A 17500-nucleotide genomic window follows, 5' to 3' on the forward strand; every position below is an offset into this window, starting at 1 on the left:
ATGCCTACGTGAGTAAAAATGAACTTGAGTGGTAAACGTTTCCCCCTGTTATTTGTGAGATTGATAGAAAGCGGCACTGTAAATCCACACAATCATTAATTAAAAACAAAGCGAAACAGAAAAAACAGCACATAGCAGAACAGGAACATTAACTTGAATATCAGTTTTCGAGTTGTTGTTAATTTTCTTTAAGCAATTCCTGTTATTCTTCTGAGTGTGCAAAAATAACAGGTTGCGTAGCTGATCTGGACCGGATGAACTGGATCGATTTGTTCTTGCAGCAGTCTTTTCCCTGTGGGAGAAAAGAGCATAGTTCTGTCTGGGGACTTCTTTTTCTTATTCTTTTATTCTTTCTTTGGTTATTCATTTATTTAGGGGTGGCGAATGGTAAAATCCGAGACTCGCCGAGCCGCCGAGATCCTAGTTAGAAATCCGAGCCCGAGACTCCTCGGTAAAAAGTTTCGAGACTCAAAAAAAGTAAAAACCAACCATGCAAAAACAAGATTTCGAGACTTGTCAAAAACGCTTCCGAGATTTCGAGATCCTGCCAAAATTTTCCGACACCCACGTTTTTCGAGGTACCATTCACCACCCCTTTATTTATTTGGTCTTCAATTCTTTTTTATGTCATGTTTTTCATTCTTCTCACTCTACCTGTAGGTTCTTTGTAGCTTTGGATGTACTTCTGGTAGTTAGAACATTTATTACCTTTGGGTGCTAGAGGGATATCTTTTCTTATCTAATTCCTAGTTGTTCACGGCTACGGCGAAGCCGAAGGCGCGGGCATGACCATTAATCGTGTGAAAGTCGTTTTCCTTCGAACGGGTCCAGAGCCTAGTTACATTATGTTGTACAAACAGAAAATTAACGCCCAGACTGAAATCAATACACGGCGGGCATTTCAAGATACTATTGTTTTTGCTATGCTATTTTTACAAAAGTACATGATACTGCTTTGTTACAAATAACAGCGGTCATCATCAGCAAGTCGGATACATGATCTTTACTGATCCAAGTCAACACTGTCACAAGTTTCCGATCTCCTCGCTAGGTTGCTGCCGTCATTTTTCGCTTTATTCTGAGTATTCTATAGACATCGGATTTGAAAGGTTAGCCCAACTTTTTCTGAAACTTGCATTCCTTTTGTATTTCTTAATTGCGTGGCGAACTATGATCTTAGAGACTGTTATTAGCTTCCTCAGCCAAACAGGAACCTTTTAACAGGAACATTATCTGAATTTTCGGCAACGTTGCAATCATTCGTGACTCAGGGTTATAAATGCCTCATGACAATGCGTTAATAGGTTTAACCTCTTACAACAAAAAGTAAAGTTGTAGACTAAATAGTACTCAGATTTTTGTTTTTGGTTTTGTTTCTTTTGCTTTTTAACGAAAACGATGTTTAATGCACACATGAGTAAAAATGGAATTGAGTGGTAAACTTTTCCCCCAGTTATTTGTGACGTATAGAACTGATTAAGCGGTACTGGAAATCCACACAATCATTGAAACAAAGCGAAAAGAAAAAACAGCACATAGCAAAACAGGAACATTAACTTTAATATCAGTTTCATTCCAGGTTCTTAATTTTCTTTAAGAAATTCCTGTTATTCTTCTGAACGTGCAAATATAACAGGAAGCGTGGCTGATCTGGACCGGATGAACTGAATCGATTTGTTCTTGCACCAACCTTTTTCTTGTAGGCGAAAAGAGCATAGTTCTGTCTGGGGACTTCTTTTTCTTATTATTTGATTCTCTGTTTGGTTATTCATTTTTTTTTATTTTGTCTTTAATCCTTTGTTATGTCATCTTTTTCTTTCTTCTCAGTCTATCTGTAGGTTCTTTGTAGCTCGGGATGTACTTCTGGTAGTTAGAAGATTTCATAAAGTATCCGCATTAGCTGCACAGAAAAACTTTTTACGGAGACATAAGAATCTATTCTATTACAAAATTTCGAAAGCGTCTGTTCAGTCCGTTTGTATATTTTGTACATTAAATCTGATAATGTATATTTAGACATCCAGGTCCCTGTTGTTCAAACATTAGGGAGCGTTTTCCAACGAATAAGCCACTATCCAGCAGATAAGTATATATTAGGGAAAACACTTGCGTGATCCACTGGATAGAGATTTATCCAGTGGATAGCGTTATCCATCTTTTGAACATTCAGGAATCAGGGCCCAGGAGGACAACAGCTAACGCAGCCTGAATGATATACTCTTTTGATAATTTTCTAATTTGCTTTACAAGTACAACAGCGTACTATATTTTGCTTTTATCTCAGCTCAATCACCAAAATCGAAATTTTAGATGTTATAACGAAAGAAGGTCCGGGAAAAATTACACTTCCCCGTTATCAACTTCCCGTATTCATGGCATGTTTCCTAATCTGCTCTTTTAACCCCTCTCCTTTTTGTAACCAAGAGCCATATAATGGTTATGGCTCCCGCTTTAACTTAGGAATATGACATTATTCTGACTAGTAATCGAATCTTAAAGGGGCTATGTCACCCCACACGCATGCGAGTTCCAATGAAAACAAACTTGGAAAAGTCGCGCCGACTTTTTCAAGTCAACTTCGATTTATTTTGTTGAATAAGACAATATGTTGTTGTTAAATTTTTGTTTGCATTTTTTTTTATGAATGGCATGCGTTTTTACTTCAAAACTACAAGTAAAATTGTCGTCGCAATTTTATTCTTGATCTAGCTTAACCAGAGAAGAAACGTTCCGTAAATTCTATCGAAATATCCCTTATCTAAACCCATTTCGCTTGTTAACCTCTCTAAATTCGGAGCCTTGGACGTGACAGAGAACATGGAGAAAGTCACGCATTAAAAACAATAGAATTTTGACAGTAGAAAGTAATTTGCATAACCTCAGAGCGCATGCTCTCCAGCTGACATAGCCCCTTTAAAGAAAGTGGTAGGCGTTTTTCATTTAGTCAAAATTTTTTCGAATTTCCGTTTCGTCGGTTCATCCCACTGGAAAATTCCCAGAAAAAGTGGAAAATCTAAAAAGGTGGTCCCGTTTCCCCGGTTGGAATTTCCGAACGGAGTGTCGTGTTCCATTTACGTTTCTCGTAGTTTGTACCAGTTCCAGGTCCACCGTCGGGCACCGCGACGTACCGGGGTTTACGACCAAATGGAACAACTTTTTACCAATCGGAAATTCCACTTTTGCTCCCACCGAAATTTCCGGGGTTTTTTTCCTAAATGGAAAGCGCCCGGTGTTACTTGGGTATAAGTACTGGTAAGTACAATGACGTCATCGAGCAAATGGCCCATTTAGTCACTGTGTCACTGATCTGTAAGTCAGTAAAAAAAAGGGCCGTCACCGGGTTACCTCTCCAACCCGCCCTCCTCCCCTTTTATCCCCATTGAAAACGAAAGTTTAACTTTTTTTTTTTTTTTTTTTTTTAATAACATTTATTTGGTTACAACACTTCTAATGACAATACTTACATTTACATGGAGGAAAAACTAAAAACAACGTACAAGAGATAAAGGAAAAATACAATGTTACAGCATTTGCAACTAATTAAGCCTAAACAAGTTTTACAAAATTGACTACTATTTGCAAAATTGCAAACTAAAACACGATACAACAAAAACATAAGGAGTCTGTCCTACCAACTAGAAGGTGCTTTGCATTTGCATTTGTTTCTGCATCACTTTTAACTTTTGGAACTTTTGGAATTATTTAATAACAGCAAGTTTATTTGTCTGAGGGGCAAAGTTTAAGAGGGCTCCATTTGTTTTTGAAGGAGGACATATTGTTATCATTAGAGGCAATCTCTTTTTCAATTTCTATGGAGTTCATAACGGTTTGTATATAAACCTGTAGCGCAGGGTTGCAGTTATTTAACTTACATGTGTAAATATATCGTTTGGCGATGTAGTAATAAATCAGAGATAGTATCAATTAGTCCAAGACAGATAAGAGGAGAGAAGGCAATGGATTTGTTTAAGGTGGTGTTTTGAGTTATCCATTGATAAATGTCTTTCCAGAATTTTTGAGTGTAACTGCAATACCAGAACAAGTGGGCAAGGGTTTCAGTAAATTCCCCGCAGAAAGAACAGGAGTCTGCTTGTTTTAGGCCGATTTTAAAGAGGAAGTCGTTTGTTGCTATTCGTCTGTGGAGGAACATGAATTAGAACGCTCGTAACTTTGTTTCTCTTGTACACAGAAAGGGGAAGCAGTATGTATTCTCCCAGTTCAGGTTCGCATTTTCTATTATATTTTCCTTAGACAGCCATTTTCCCTGGCTTTTAAGAGGGGTGGTGGCCTTTTTTTCGATAATTGATTTGTAAACGGTTTTACAGGCTTTTTCTGAGGCTAATAATGTCTGCCCAAAGGTCTTGGTTTTGGGTCCTCTATTGGGTTGTTGAGAACACTTTTGCCTGAACAGTTTAACGGCTGATACTACCTTATAGAATTCTAGAAAGTAAGTCTTGAGTTTATATTTAGCCGTAAATGCAGTATAGCTTAATATAGAATTTCCGTCCGTATCAAGGATGTCTTTAATATCTTTCACACCTGCGGTGAACCAAGATTTATAGAAAATTGTTTTGTTCTCTATTCTTATGAGAGAACGGTGCCAGATCTGAGCTGACGTGAAATCTAGATTGTTGTCCTTATAATTTAGGGTTGTCCAATATTCCATAATCTCAGTTAAAAAAGGATCTTGCAGATTAAGTAAACGAACGTCTTTAGGGCTTAAGTTTCCCCAGAAAACTAATTTCCCTCCAAATTGTGCTAGTCCATGATTGAAAAAAAGCTTCCATTTCCCTGTATCTCGATCATCTAAATAGCTTTTTACCCATTTCACTTTTAAGGCCTGGTTAAAACTAGCAATATCGATCATCTTTAGCCCCCGCCCCCCTTACTGTAATCGTTGATCATTTCTGTTCTTTTTATTTTGTCCCCTTTATTGTCCCAAAGAAAATCGTATAACAGAGCGTTAATTTCCTTTATGACCCCTTTCGGTGTCGGAAGGGAGGACAAAACGTAAACAATCTGAGATACTGCTAGAGCTTTTAGAATGGCAATTTTACCCATAAGTGTGAGTCTTCTGGCCGACCAGCTCCCGAGGATTTTTTTAATCTTTTCGATTTTCTCAGTGAAATTATTGTCAATATTGGCTGGTCTCGATGTCGAGAACCAAACTCCTAAGGCGTAGACCTTTCCCTCTGCCCAAAAGATAGGTTTACTCGAAGGAATAACAGCATTAGTATTCTTGTGTGAACCTATCCAGAGGGCTTCAGTTTTCTCATAGTTTGCTTTCAAACCTGATACATTTGCAAATATGTCTAGTACGTATAATGTTCTCGAAAAAGAGCGTTCTGAGCCATCTAAGATCATTGTTGTGTCATCTGCATATTGGGACAGTTTACAATCTGAGTTACCCAATTTGATACCGCGAATTTCTGAATCCCTTCTCACTGCGTTACCCAAGATTTCAGCACCTAAGATAAATAATAGGGAGACAGTGGGCACCCCTGTCTTACTCCACGATGTAAAGAAAAGAAGTCGGATGCCCATCCATTGTTAAGGACACAGCTACTTATTTCGTATAAAAAAGTTTAAACCAGCTTACCAAGGATGTTCCAAAGCTAAAGTGTCTTAGTGTTTTCTCTATAAAAGACCACTCTATACTATCGAAGGCTTTTTCAAAATCTACAAATAACAACAGGCCCGAGATTTGTTCCATATTTGTGTGGTTAATAATGCTCTCAATAAGTCTGATATTTTCTCCTATAAATCTGTTTTTCAAAAAACCGGTTTGATCATTATTTATTATGTTCGGCAAAAATTTCTTTATGCGGTTTGCTATGGATTTAGCTGCAATCTTATAGTCGCAATTGAGAAGAGTTATAGGTCTCCAGTTCTTTAAAAGGTTAGCCGGTTTGTTCTTTTTTGGTAAGAGAGTAAGAAGACCTCTTCCTTGAGAAATTGATAAACAACGTTTTTCATATGCACCATTAAGTGCATTAAGTAAGTAGCCTTCAATGTCTTCCCAGAAAACCTTATAAAATTCGGCTGGAAGGCCATCAGTCCCAGGAGTTTTGTCCGATGCCCTAGTTTTTAGACTATTTAGGCATTCCTCTTTTGTTAAGGGCCCTTCGCATTCTTCCTGCGCGTGTTGGTCGAGTTTTACAGTAGATTCTTCGGAGAAGAAAAAAGCGTCATGAGCAGAGATATCAGGCGCGCGTGATGCATATAAGTTTTGATAGAAAGATTTTGCTTCTGTTAAGATTTCCTCATCTGTTTTGATGACGCTACTATTCTCAAGCTGAAGTTGCTTTATGGTTTTGGTATTAAAATGCCTTTTTTCCAAGTTTTCGAAAGTTTAACTTTGCTAAATCTATATTAATGCCAGTATGTGCCACTGAAATTTTAAAAGTTTGAGCGGCAATGATCATGAGCTGAGTGGAATCTGAGTAGAATCGACAGTGACCAACACGAAAGCTTCGGCTACTTTGGTCACTGTGCACATATCAACAAACCTGTATATTATATTTACTTTTCATCATTTGTTAACCTACTGATTCTGGAAGCCATCTTATACTGTATCAATTTGAATAGCGCGAAATAAAGTTGAACTTGAACTTGACTAGTGGTACGTAATTTTAGTGCGACCAAAGAGGGTTGTTATTATTATTATTATTATTATTATTATTATTATTATTATTATTATTATTATTATTATTTTTATAGTAACTGCTGTCGCAAAGAAACAGGTGAAAACAGAAACCTTTATTACTTTATCACAAACTTGGTGAAGTATGGAAAGGAAATCTTGGGGTGCTGGTCATGCCCGCACCTTTGGGTTCGCCGCGCCTAGCCGTGAACAACAAGGAATTAGATAAGAAAAGATATCCCTCTAGTACCCAAAGGTAATAAATGGCTTATCTATTCCAAACAATTGGTAGCTTCGCGGCAACGTGCTTTCTTTAACATTATTTTGCGTTTGACAGAATGATCGTTCGTTGGACAAAAACTTAAAAATGGGCTTCAATGTTACAACTGAGAGACTATATGTGGTCTTGAGCTAAAATGTGGAAATATGCTAATCTTCGGAGAGTATCCTTTTACAACCTTAGTTGTATCCAAGCTTTCAGCCATGCCTTTGTACTCTTGAGCTCCACAGCCTCTTACGTATCAGTCCCCCCAAAAAACCTTGACCTAATGTTAAGTTCACATAAATTATTATTCGACGAGAGTTATCCGGGTTTTCCTGTTTTTCCCGACAGCCTTATCCTTATGAAACCTATGTAATTATATGTAATTATATATTTTATTATAATTTAGAAGATTCGCCCTAAGGAAAAACAACTGCAGGTTTGCTTACGTCAAAACGTTTGTTTAAGTGAAACAATGCTACTTATAAGAAAGTTTGATATTGCTCTATAAAGTAAGTGCTAGCTGAGAAGGAAGTAAATGGCAGAACTGTTCTAGGACCTTCAAGAACTTGCTCCGCACGGAAACTGGCCTTATATATTCTTTATTCTTTATTATCGTAGAATTTCCCAATTAGAACCTTAGAAACTGTTTAACGGCGTACGATGATTCGAAGCACAAAAAGGTTATTTTAGTCAGGTGAGTTTTAATGCGCTATTGGCAGTCAAAGGATTCTTCAAAGATTTCATTGCAGCAAGATTCGCCCCCAAGGGAAAACAACTCTTGCGAGCCGCAGTGTTGCTTGCGTCAAAACCTTTTGTTGAAATCAAACCGCGACGTTCTAAAAATAACTGCAAGCTGAAAAGCAAGTAAACAGCTGGACGACATGCCAACCGCTTAAATCGGTAAGGATTGATGATTAAATTAAATTTTTCATTGATCCTAGAATTTCCCATATTAAGAAACGGAGAACTACGAATGATATGACAACAGGGTGCAGGGTTTATAGTCGGTTTGAGAAATGTTGTGCTATATCGACTGGGGTGGTGGAGTGTGACCATGGAAAACTTCAGTTTGCTAGATTTGTTAAATTCGCCATCGACAAAAGGATTTTTCAGCAGAAAGTTAGTAACAAGTTAGTGAGTTTAATCCACATGTTAAAAAAGAATTAAATCTCGATTGGGGGTGGGTGGATGTGGCGACAGCTTTAATTCAGTCAATGCTGATTTGTGTGCCTCTTCGCGATTTGCATGTATCCATGATTCAATGGAAAAACGTCGATCCCGAAATTGAAACATTGACAGCGATGCACTTGAAGATTGTTGGATTAACATGTGATAGAAACAAGGACAAATTTACTATTTTTACCTCAGTTGGTTTAGGCCTCGTAAACGGACATTTAAAAGAGAAGTATTGCTACAAGAATGTAGAGCAAAGTCTTGCAAAGTCTTGACGTAAACAAATTTACATAATTCACCTTTCGTCCGCTTTAAAAGGGAATCCTGATTCAGGAATCAGGAAAAAATTTGCCTAAGGAATCCTGAATCGAGCTCAAGGAATCCAACTGGAATCCAATGCCTTATCTAGAATCCAATGCGTGGAATCCAGAATGCAAGACTGTCTTGGATTCCCTTGCTTTTGTATGCACGGCTGGGCGTATGTCTTTCTGTCCAAAGAGACTCGATAGGATTAAGGTCATTAACCTACGACAAACACTGATGCTGTGTAATAAATAATATATCTCATCTTCTTTATTTGGAATTTATCTTGCAATAATTGTAATAATTGTTTATTGCGACAGTGCTGTTCCGTACGGTCCGAAATTGTAGGACTACATGCACTCATCAGGCAACTTCAACGATTGGCCGTTAAGACCGGTAAAAGCTTGCATTAAAATTTTGGGTGGTTGTTATAGGGATGCGTTAAGAGATTGTATCTAGGTAAAGGCGCCTAATGAGTGTGTTCCTACAATTTCGGAGCATATGAAAAAGCACTGTCGTAATAAACAATCGATGATGGTTTTTCAGTGGTTAAGTTGTTGTTCATTCTGGTCGGCAAGATTTTCCCTCCAATGCAAGAACATTTTCTTTGACCTCTTTTGAAAGGTAAGGCTCTTCTTGCGACTAAACAGGGGTTTCAGATCGTTTAATTTATTCTCCAAAGTGCCTCCTGTTTTGGGGGGGATGTTGAATTCTCTGAGATGGTGATTTGCAGACTGTTAGACGGATTAAAAATACAAATGTCCAAAGCCTGTATTGATCGTTCAGATTTATTGATATTTCAACATAAACGCCGTCCACGTGTTACAAAATACAAAAAAATATATTTTAAGTTCACATACGTGTCCTCTGAAGTTCATTTCCGCTCCACTGAAAGCCAAACATTTTATTGGTCAATTATGACAGCTGATGACAGCATCAAATGTCGGTGCGCGAACTCAGGCATGACAGGCCAAGTGGGCGGTTTTCAAAATCGAGGGGTTTATCTGCAAGCGTTTCCTTCCTTTCTTCCCCACCCCCTGTCCGCTCTTTTACTTACGCCATTTTTCGCGCGGTCTCGTTCTTTGCTCCTAAACTGCACGAAAACGCTTTCTACGCAGGCTATCCCCACCCCTGACAGGAGGGGACTACAGTATTCTATAGATCTGGTAAAATGAAAGAATTGTATAATGCTAGCATAACGTCCATAGGTACAAAACGCCTAATTCTCCTAAGTGCGCCGGTCCTCACGTACGCCTTTTTTAGTTGACTAGAAATATGCTCTATAAAATTTAACATGCTATCAAGTTCGACACCCAGGATTCTAATAGAGGGAAGTTTGTTCAGGGAAAGGGCTTTCGAGATGGTGTTGCTTATCAACAAATAGTTTGCATCAAACCACTCCGACAGGCGGCTGAGACCCTGGTTCAAAACAAATTGCAGGGCAATGGGCGAGACATCTAATACATACAGGGTCGTGTCATCAGCGTATAATCTCAAAGACACGTCCGGGACGGCGTAATTCAAGTCATTAATGAATATATTGAACAGCAGTGGCTCGAGGAGGGACCCTTGTGGAAGCCCCGCCCTCAACTCTGAATAACTTGAGCACACACCGTGCAAACAAACCCTCTGTTTACGACCCAGTAGATCGGATGTCATCAAACTCAAGGCGGATTGAGAGAGACCATAGGCTTTCAACTTTGCTAACAGAAGATTGTGGTTAATAGAGTCAAAAGCCTTTGATTAATCAACGGCTACGGCCATGGTTGACTCTCTGTTGTTAAGGCTCCTTCTCCAATCCTCGGTCATTTTCAGAAGAGCGATGGTCCAACACGAATGGTTCTCTAGAAATCCAGAGAGGTTTTATGACAAGTGGCGACAGAAAGTGTTTGCAGAGAAAAGATAGTACATTAAATACGTATATGGATAAACCATCTGAGTTTCTATCATTTCCTACAGTTTAATGTGGGAAAACCAGAGTTGGTAACCATTTGATTATTTTCTAAACAACGTTCCCACGAGTTGACGATAGTCTTTCTTTGATCCAACTATATAATGAACGAAAACTACTCAGATTTTTATTCTTTATACCAATGCTTTTTTTTACGTTTCAGGAAGATGGCCTGTATGAAATCACCAAATCTCCGTGAAATGGAAGGTATGATAAGTATCGATCTAGTGGAGGCTGCCCTCGCTCAACGACAGTTCTTGGGGCTTGTTGAATTGATGAGAAACCATGTCTTTACACCGGTCCACATGTTGAAAATGCTGTCAGGAGGTACGCGTCTGTGTTTCGAATCGAATCGAAGTTAAGAACACGAAGTAACACGTATGAGTGACAAAAGACATCTTGTTCGAAAACCCAAGCATGACTGTTATTCCTATAGCGCGCCGTTTCTGATCGGCCAATCCCTTGACTAGATCTCCATACTCAGCTGGCGTTGACCATAAGAAAATTTGAAAATGCAAGCAATACCGTGAAATTCCGATTATAGGCCCTGGGCTTATACAAATTCGTAAGCGGTTTTGGGTGGGCTTATAAACGGGCAGGCTTATATCCGGGAAGGCTTATAAGCGGAATAAAAAAAAAACGTCTCGAAATGAGCAACAGCAGTGTTAATGAAAATACATTTCTTAATTAAACTTTCAAGCTTCATTATAAATCGAAGGCATTTCAATTTCAGGAGCAAAATCAAAAGTTAACAACGTGAACGTAACCGGAACGCGACAAACTGGAAGCTCAGAGTTCATCTTTGCTGTTATTGTCAGAAATGTTAACAATACAGTATTTAAGTTATTGTTCCGCAATCTTTCCTAATTTTGTGTTTGAAGTAGTACAGGGTTCTGCGAGAGTACTTAATATTAGGAAAAGAAGGAAAACTAGAGGGGGGCTGATATCCGGGTGGGACTTGTAACCGGATGAATTTTTTCGTTTCCAAGTAGATGGGCCTATAACCAGGGGGGGCTTATAAGGGGAAGGGGGGGGGGCTTATACCGGAATTTTACGGCATACTACTTATTATAGATAGTATAATGCCCCAAGAGCCTCGTTTCCAAGTAATTTCTTCAGTTGTGCAGAGCGTGGCAAACCTGGCATTTAATGCTTGAGTGAACTACTGCAAAAGACGAAATGGCCGAATTTCTGACTGAAACTTAACGAAAGAAATGCCATAATATACAACAAAATACTGTCGATGGATGGTTGAGGAAAGTCTTCGAAGAGAAAAGGTTGCTAAGAAATATGCAGATCTCGGAGGCTCTTCTTCGAACTTCACCTCCCCCAAGAACAATCCTTGACGATCTGTACAAATCCTCACATCTTACTCAACCTCATTCTCATTCATTAATTATATATGTGTAAATAAACACTCTTTGCATTTATTGCATCTGCCAAATTCGAATGAACTTCCCCCTTCTGACACGAGGGATTGGTGATCAATTGTCATAGAGCCAGATAATTTTACACGTTTTTTGCTCCCAATTATTATGCGAACCATACTTGCATTTTTGCGATATTATCTAAAACTTTTACCAACTCTTCCAAACTGTAGACAGAGGAGGAAAAGAGCTTTTTTCTGAAATTATATCTTAGAAATCCTTCAAAAGACTCCTCATCTTGTTCGGCACACGAGTTAACCTCATTTTCTCGTATGTCTGATCTTTAGGTATGAACTGTTCTGGCTTCCTTTGCTAGCTCAGCACCCCTCTGTGGACCTAGCAGCGCCTCTAGACATTGCTTGGGTATGGCATGTACACATGCTTTCACCTCTCAGTTATGAAAGGGACTGCAATGAAATAGTCTCTGTTTTAGTCGACCACAGAATTCTTGTAGGAAAAGCTCGAGAAAAGGGACTAAAAAAAGCCAGGGCATTATGGAATCAAGAGTACCCCAAAGAACCATTTGAGGTAGATTTGAATGCCCCTGTCACATGCGTTCAGGATTTCGAGTCAAGAATTCAATATGACATCAAGAGCGCTTGCCAAAGACAAAGAGTGTTTTATTATCAAGTTTCCCTGCCACATTACGCGGATAAGACGTTCTTGCGTGAAGCAGTTAAGAGGTATAAGCACCATCTGCTCTTCAAGCAAAAGAATCAAGATGCTTTTCTTGTACCATGCTATGACTTTGACCTTATCTGGCATGCCCATCAAGTGAATCCGCTGCTCTACAGACATGACACCTTCAAACTGCTTGGGAGGGTCTTGAACCACGACGACTCAGTAAATGACCGTCAACCAGGGTCGAAGCTTTTTTCATCAGAGCTCTCTACGCGAGATACTTGGAAAGCTGCTCCGGGTATACCTTTCGAGGTAAATGGCGCCATGTTTCGAGGAGAGCCACCAATTGGGAATGATATAAATCCAGACATTGCCGAGTACTCCTCGATGGTGTCACTTCTTTACACTGTGGAATTGCTTCGTGTTGAAGTTGAAGGCCTTCCAAACTCTAAATCATACACAGTCGAAATCGAGGTCATCAACGGTAAACGAGTCATTAAGAAGAAAGTAAAAGGACCCATTGCTACAATTCATGGTTCCAAAGCGGTTGCTAAGTTCACTTTTAGCACAAAGGAAAGCAAAGAACTCAAGGTAAGATTTTGTCAGAGAGGGCATGATGCCGTGGTGGATTTATTCATAATTTGGCACCTAGTTTAAGATAGGGTACAAGCGAAAGTTTAGTTTTAAAAAATTGCCTCTAATGAAAGGAAGATAAATTTTCGTAAAGCAGTTTTCAACGCGGTATGACATCGCTCGTAGAAAACTTTCCACGGTTGAAAGAATGGGCACTCAGACTGGAACGGAGTTCTTAGGTTATGTCTAAAGAATCTATACCCCTGGGTAATGACAATAAGGATGATGACTATTGTTTCTTTCTTCTTTCTTAATACATAAAAGCAATGTTGTGTTTAGCCTGGGACCAGGCTCCACATTGAGAGAAAAAAGAACTGAAAAAATCGGCGAGCGAAAATATTTTTCCTATATTTTTGTTTTTTGCCGTTTTCCCTCACTGCGGAGCCTGGTCCGGCTATGTCATGTTATAAATGTTACTTTGAGTATCATTGTCAACCCTTTTAATCCCTTTTGAAAATAGGTGCTGATTTACCGGAAACTGTCTTGCTCCTCACCTTATCACGCCAGCGCTAGGTACTCCCAGTTTCTGGAGTACCTTGATCGCGTTCCTTTAAGGCTTCAACCAGTCACCCACGAGTTGCAGATGCCTGATCATAATCAGTACGTTCGAGTTACTACCGTAGCTCATCCACCCAAGCAGGATGGTTACTCCTTCAAAGTGAGACCACAAAACCTATTCAGCAATGTGGAAAATCCCGCTCAACTTTTAAGGTCCCCGACGTTAATCCTTTCACCGGTCTCCTTATTTCAATCAGCGACGGCACCGTGCGAAATGTCAGACCATTTGCTGTTTCATTCCCGCGGACGACCAGCGTTTGGATGTCGAGTAATACACTCCGCAGTACTGCAGCTCTCGTGTGTTCAGGTTATCAACAAAGCCCAAAGAGTTGTTGGTGTGGCGTATCTAATCCAGGAAAACGTTCTTCCCAAGCGTGGTCAGGTCAGAAAGCCAGACAAATGCTGCACTTTGGACGTGCAGAAAGGAGAAAGAGCTATGCTTATAAGAGGAAGCAAGGACTGGGGTATTTGCATCGGCAAATGGCAGGGTATTGTCAAAGGCGTTCCTAGTGTACCTGGTGTCAGTGGAACGAAAGGAACACCAGGTACTAGCGAGACACCAGCTGTCAGGGAATACCAGGTATAAAGGGAAAGCCAGGAACAAAAGGCCAGCCTGGAAGTCTGTCGGTCAAGTTCTTCTTCCTGACTGAAAAGCAGGAGTGGAAACGAGTTGAGAAATGCGGAAACCAGTTTTCCATATATCTTCTAGGAAAGAGGAAGAAGATTAATGTTGACCTAAAAACCGGTGCAATCTCATTTCCAGTTGAGGTGCAAGATGTTCCCGAGGCAATTGCACTTGGGTTTTCAATTGCCATTCTTCACCTTCTCTGCCAACCTTATTACTCGCCAGAAGAGAACAATGGCTGCTATACTGCACCTTCAGTCGGTGAAAATGCCCAGATCGAGAAACCACGCAGAATACACAACGAAGACCTGTTGCTTGTAGTGGCTGCTGGTTATCATGCCAACTATGTACCAACAAACTCGTACATCAAGTTCACAGTTGGAGGTGGCGGTTGTGGTGGCTGTGGTGGTGGTGGTTGTGGTGGCTGTGGTGGCTGTGGCGGCTGTGGTGGCTGTGGTGGATGCGGTGCATGTGGAAGTTGTGGTGGATGCGGTTAGTGATCTTAAACTGACGAAATTCAAAGTTTCTAGGTAACTCAGATCATGTATACGATTAGAAGGGACGCAAAAGCTAGTCTGGAATAAGGTTTTGAATTTTGGGGTATCGCCTAGAAAGCCTGTCGAATTCAAATGTTTGAAAGGTTTGGAATTGGGTAGGAGTTTTAACAGGAAGCCAGGACCAAAAAGCGCTCCTCAGAGAACAATTCTTCTAACCCTAACGAAAAAATCTCCGAAGTACCTCCTCCAGCTTGAATACAGCCAGGCTCTCCTGGGCGATCGGTTTGAGTATTATTCGACAAAAGTAGTAATGATTCAGAGCTGGTTGCTCGAAGGGGTATTAAGTCAGTCCCCTTTTTTTCTGTGGTAGCTGTAGCGGCTGTTGTGTCCGTGGTGGTTGTAGTGGCTGTGGTGGCCGTGGTGGTTCTGGTGGCTGTGGTGGTTGTGATGGTTGTGGAGGCTGTGGAGGCTGTGGCGGTTGTGGTGGATGTGGAGGTTGTGCTGGCCTTGGTGGTTGTTGTGGTTGTGGTGGACGTGGCGTTTGTTGTGGATGCGGTGGATGTGGTGAATGATGTCAAAACGAAATTCAACACAAGAAGAGTTTTGATTTGACGAAGCACTGTTGTAAGGTTATTCATTGATAGTGCAGATCGTGGCTATGACATACACCATTAAGACGTAGGTACAGCAATAAATTTGAAGACTATGTTCACTGTTTACAAGCTCCCTAAGTATCACTGCACTAGGCGGCAGTTAAGAGGGAGTCTCCCTAAAACCGGTCCACTGCGTTTCGGGTCGGAAAATCAATTTCCTTTAAACTTTGCCCATGAATATATCTTAGTCCAAAAGTGATTGAAACCGCATTAGTTTTTGAAAATATTTCAAAATAAAATTTTTCGGGAGGAAAATCACTTCAGCACTCGGAGGCCAAATTTTTGCAGTGACAAAGAGTAAAAATAGCGCATATTGCCGAGTTCACCACTTCAAAGGTTTGCACTTTCAACGATTTTTTTCACTTCCTAGGATTAAATTGGTCCTTAAATGATGTAAAGGACACAATTTTGGTCCTTCAAAAACAACTCGTGTCTACTAAATATTTTTTGATTTACACCCACTTTGCCGTACGCAGGAAATGACTCAAAAATGCATATTTTCATCGTAGCACTGTGCAAAATCCCCACATCTTCTAAACAAAAGGTCTTTTCAGACCAACAAAGGGAATGTCCAAAAACATAGAAACATAAAAATATGTTGTGATTTTAACGATTTATCAGCACAGCCGATCGACGAAATATGCCTATTTTCTGTTATGACTGTTTACAATACACGATGGAAGGTCTTAATGCAAAACCCGAATAACACAATAATTCATCAAATGTATCAAGTATTTTAAACTTTTTGTGACTTTTGACACAATAGAACATCATGTAGGAAAGGAAAGCCTTTAAGCCGAAAGCATTAATACTACAGGTGTACCCGTTTACAGCGCTTGATCCGATCGAGTCGTCTTCGCTGTGTACACAAAACTGATATCACATGATGGCGCCTGTCACGCATTCCTATATCTGGAATCGTTACGCCGTGAAAACACTTTTTGCTAGTCTGACTAAAATTGAAAGGCAGGAAATTATCTTATCAATAGAGTATTCTATTATATTTATTGCTGTTTTCGTTGACAAGCTACAAAATCAAGAATCATGCATGCATAAGTGCCCAGTTCATTAACAACAGCAACTTTTTAGTTTTCCACGAACAGGCTCCTGTCCATTCAGGTTAGCATTTATAAAACAATTGGTTGTCGCTATGAGCTTTCTCTTTGTTTTGTTTTATGCTTGTCGTTTAAGTTTGCATTTTTTATTATTTTTAATATATTTCATATTTCTGGTAGCCCATGGTATTAAACCGACCAGTACCTGTTTTCAGGTCTAATCAAGCTCCCCGACTCAGGGTGGGCCTGGGGATAGGGGTGGAGTGTGCTTGCTGGCAGGAGGTCCGCTAGACTGTTCACAGTCCTCTATTTTTCCGTAAATCGTCGGTATCAAGCACATTCTCTAACAGGTGGCCATCTTGGTTTTAAAATGTACCGGGTTTAGCCTGGGGATGACTATGAAATCTACTCTTGGGGCAGCGGACCCAAGAAGGCCCGCACATCTGGACGATTTTACGGAAAGATAAGGGACAGTGAACAGTCTAGTGGCCCGCAAGCAAACATCCCCCTTGCTATTATCCTAGAACAAATACTGTATCTTTGAAATTAGTTTACCCTGCATTTAAAACTGGCGTGCTGGTTTACCTCGTTTAGCGCTTTCGATTTTGACTCCAGGGCTAAAAGCACAGCTCTGACTCGTTAATTTACTCAAAGTTGTATCCCAGAAAAAAAACAAAATTAATAAAAATCGTGTAATGCTAACCGGTGACGGCAACGAGAAATGCAAAAAAAATCAATAGGGCTTAAGAGCGAAAAAAAAAGTTTGCACGTGCAGCACATTTTTTTGTACATTTCTTTGTCATTGTTTTGCACGACTTCAACGTACGTGAAACGTCCTAGTTGCACGTTTTATGGAGAAAAAATCGTATATGTTCCTACGTTCCATTTTTGTTTCACTGCCGCTCATTTTAACCTTGCTGGCCGCTAACATTTGTCATTTTCTTATCACAGCTTTGAATTTTTTTATGTTTTTTTCTTCCGCAATGAACTTCGTCTCCTTTCTTTTTTTTTCTTTTTGTTTTGTTTTGTCAGTTTCGCTCTAGCTTTTTCTCTGTTATCGGTGTCAGTGTAATGGTAGTAGGGGGAAACAGTCGAA

General features: G+C 39.9%; 1 pseudogene; it reads left to right on the forward strand.

The window, feature by feature from the left end:
- The first annotated feature begins 10503 nt into the window (after positions 1 to 10503).
- LOC140933476 (uncharacterized) lies at positions 10504 to 15153 on the forward strand (annotated as a pseudogene).
- Positions 15154 to 17500: the final 2347 nt, after the last annotated feature.

Source organism: Porites lutea, chromosome 4 (assembly GCF_958299795.1).
Source record: "Porites lutea chromosome 4, jaPorLute2.1, whole genome shotgun sequence".
NCBI classification, from domain to species: Eukaryota; Metazoa; Cnidaria; class Anthozoa; order Scleractinia; family Poritidae; genus Porites; species Porites lutea.